The sequence below is a fragment of the Hibiscus syriacus genome, unplaced genomic scaffold (assembly GCF_006381635.1).
Source record: "Hibiscus syriacus cultivar Baekdansim isolate YM2019G1 unplaced genomic scaffold, ASM638163v2 tig00110020_pilon, whole genome shotgun sequence".
In the NCBI taxonomy this organism is placed as follows: Eukaryota; Viridiplantae; Streptophyta; class Magnoliopsida; order Malvales; family Malvaceae; genus Hibiscus; species Hibiscus syriacus.
Window position 1 is genome coordinate 3,599,264 of NW_024062568.1, and position 3,544 is coordinate 3,602,807.

Consider the following 3,544-nt stretch of genomic DNA (forward strand, 5'->3'; position numbering starts at 1 on the left):
TTTTTGTATACAAACTCAAAATTAAATAAAAAACTGAATTCAAATGACAAATTAAACACGTAAAGTTTAAGAGTATTTGATAACCTCGACTTAAAGTATTACAAATCAAAACTTAATCCATAACCAAATTATCACGGCTTTCACAAAGTACGTTCTATCACAAACTAATTACACAAAACATAATTAAAATTAAAACACATATTCATAATTACACTCATTTAATCTGAGCTGTAATTAGAGGTTCCCACCAAACCTTCTTTCTCTAGCAAGAAATAAACACATATTAGAAAATATACTCGTCATCTAAAGTAGCTTATTCTTCAAAATCCATTATCATCGGTCAATGGTCTAACCATACAAATAATGCTTTATTTCTCCCTTATTTTCACGTTAGCATCAAAACTTTCAATGTTCACACTTTAGCCCCTAAACTTTCAATTTTATAATTTAATCTTTAATTAAAAATCGAATCCAATTACATTTCAATTGAACTGCTTTATCTCCATTAGACACGCCTTCAAGAGGATAATACAATAAAATATTATTTAAAATTAAAGACTTCAATTATCATATTTTTATAATGCGGTGTCTTCTTCATCATATAAAAACATAGAAACAAATTGAAGAACACAGTTTTTAATATAAAAGAGTAAAAAACCGACGAAAGGGCAATGTAGGCGATTGATAGACTGTGCATTTAAATGGTAATTCTGGGTGGGCAGTTTCAAATTGTCTCTTCTTTCGATTGTTATTGACTTGGGTCTACTTCGTATGGACGCTTAAACTGTGGATCAGTTTCATAAAGACAACACAGAGAAACAAGGTGTAACCTATGACATAAATTTGGTCAGCTAACCCAAAAGCCATCTTCTTCAATAGTAGGTACTGCGCTGACCAAACACTCTTTCTCTGGTTCCATGCCCATGTAATTGGTGGAATTCATATTCATTTGGCTACTTTTTACTTTTTTTATTTCAGTATAAATAGCCGAGTACAATCTTCGTTTTAGCTCAAGTTGTGCGCAAGTACCGTCTCATTTGAGTTCAACTTGTAGATCGAAAAGTGTCACTATTGGATTGTGGAAATGGAAACCCCAGTGAAGTACATGTGCGTTCTCGAGTTTCTTGTGAGTATGACCATTGCAGGGATCAATGGAGTCGAGGGAACTGGTTATTATTATGGTCCATGTGGGAAACATGACATCGAGGAGGCTGAGAAGTTGGAACCGTGTACATACGCAACACAGCACTGAAGAGTCCCGGTTTCCGAGAGTTGCTGCACCTTGATGGAGAAAAAGTTGAAGAACCAGCTTGCCTTTGCGCTGTTCTGTCTTCTCAAACAGCATACAATGCGGGAGTGAGGCCGGAAATCACAGTGACCACTCCAAAACGCTGCAACATTGTTGATCGCCCTGTTGGTTACCAGTGTGGAGGTACAATTCGCATTATCTGTACTCCTTGTATGTTGTGTGTTTTAATACTCTAATGAAGCTATTGTTTATTTCTAGCAGCTTTCACTCTTCCTTAACTCTGAAGACTCCTCATTGCGTGGTATCAGCAGTATAAGCATGTTGGATTCGCTGTGACATCCAGCATTTTTAAGTTAAATAAAATCTGTTGATGTATATTTGAATTATTAGCAAGAACTGTTGTTGTTTCTTTGAATAATACTAAATAAAAGGTCACTTACACAAAAGATTCGTCATGGATGAATTTAAACATACACAAAAGACTGCATCTGCAGAACGTCAGCCTGCAAATATTGATAGCATTGTTATTTTAAAACTCGAAGAAGAACAAAAGTCTGAAAGATTCTTTGACCAAACATGCGATTGCAAACGATTCTATTACAACAAGCAGGGCAAGATTGTTGAACATCTTCGTACTGGAAACTTTCTTGTCGGATGTGAAGTTCTTCCTTAAGAAACTATCACCTTTTGTGGGGTTTTCAAGCTCGTTTCTCTAATATATCCAATTAGACGGTCCAAATTACAATAAGAAGACCCACCAACACGAACAGATTGGTTGGTCAGCTTAGCCAATTCGGCTGCCGATTTCGCAAACTCCTCCTTCCGATCCACCATCACATCGTTCACCATCTTCTCCACCATCTTCCGATCGCAAACATCCTTCATATCCAACCCAATTCTCCACACTTCACTCACAATCCAACTATTCACTTGTTGATCACCAAAGTAGGGCCAACAAATCATAGGCACCCCAGCGACGACGGCCTCTAAAGTTGAGTTCCATCCACTATGTGTCAAGAAACCACGGACGGCCGGGTGGTTCAACACCGCCTCTTGCGATGCCCAATCGACAATGTAACCTCGGTCCTTACTCTTGTCGAAAAGCTCCTTTACGACATCAACATCCTCCCCTTCATCTTTCCCGATCACGGAATCTGGCCTTACAACAAGCAAGAACTTGGAATTACTGTTAACAAGTCCATACCAAAGCTCTATAAGTTGCTCCCTCGACATGCTCGTCAGGCTACCAAAACATGCATATGTAACAGATGGATTCGATTGCTTATTGAGCCCAGAAATGCAGGTTTTATCTTCTTCCCAAAGGGTATTCGAAAAGTGATGGTATAATTCTCCATTTCTGGACTTTAACTGAGCATTTATAGGTCCAATGGCGTATACGTTGGGGCATTGGGTGCGTATTTGGGATAGGATAGGCCCGTCGAGCTCCGCTGCTGTGTTTTGTATCAAGGCATTGGCTTTAGCGCTCTTTCGTGTCTGTTTGACGAGAAGTTCGATGAACGTCCAGAAACAACAGGGACTGCTGGTTCGAAAACAAAAGATGGGGATACCAAGCTCCCATGCAACATCAAGAGAAAAGGCGAGAAATCAGTCTACGATCATGCAATCCACCGTTGGGATGATATCCACAAGCATCTCTCTCAAACTCTGCATGATTTTCAGTTCTGTGGCCTCTTCATTCATCTCCAGGAACCAAAACCCTGACCTGGGATGATCAAGAGGGAGACCATCGGTTATGGTCCTCAGTTCGAAACCAGGGTATCTGGCAAAGTGGGCAGATTGTTATAAAGTTCGTCTTTGCATAGTTAAGTGACTTGTGATATAGTTTACCCTAACAAAAATTTGTCTATCCGGGTACAGACTTGAAATTGGAACATTGGAGGTGTGAAACTACTCCCAAAGAGAGATCCCACAGAAACAAATTAAGAAACACAAATATGTATACATATATATATATATATAAAGTAAAAAACGGCGAATAGGCAATGTAGGCTATGCATTTATAAGGTAATGGTGGGTGAGTTTCAAACTGCATTCTTTCGATTGTTATTGACCTGAGCTTGCGCTGCTTGATTCTATTTGGTATGGGCGCTTAAACTGTGGATCAGTTTCAAAAGGTTGTTAAAGAAATATAATACAGTGAAACCTATGATTTAATATCAAAATCCATGTTTTTCAATAGCAGGTATTGCAGCTGACCAAACGCTATTCATTTAAGTATAAATAGCTGAGTACCATCTTCGTTTGAGTTCAAGTTGTAGATCAAAAGTGTCCCTG

At 38.7% G+C, this 3,544-nt stretch overlaps 1 pseudogene; it reads right to left on the minus strand.

The window, feature by feature from the left end:
- Positions 1–1,918: 1,918 nt before the first annotated feature.
- On the minus strand, positions 1,919–3,049 carry LOC120213449 (annotated as a pseudogene).
- Positions 3,050–3,544: the final 495 nt, after the last annotated feature.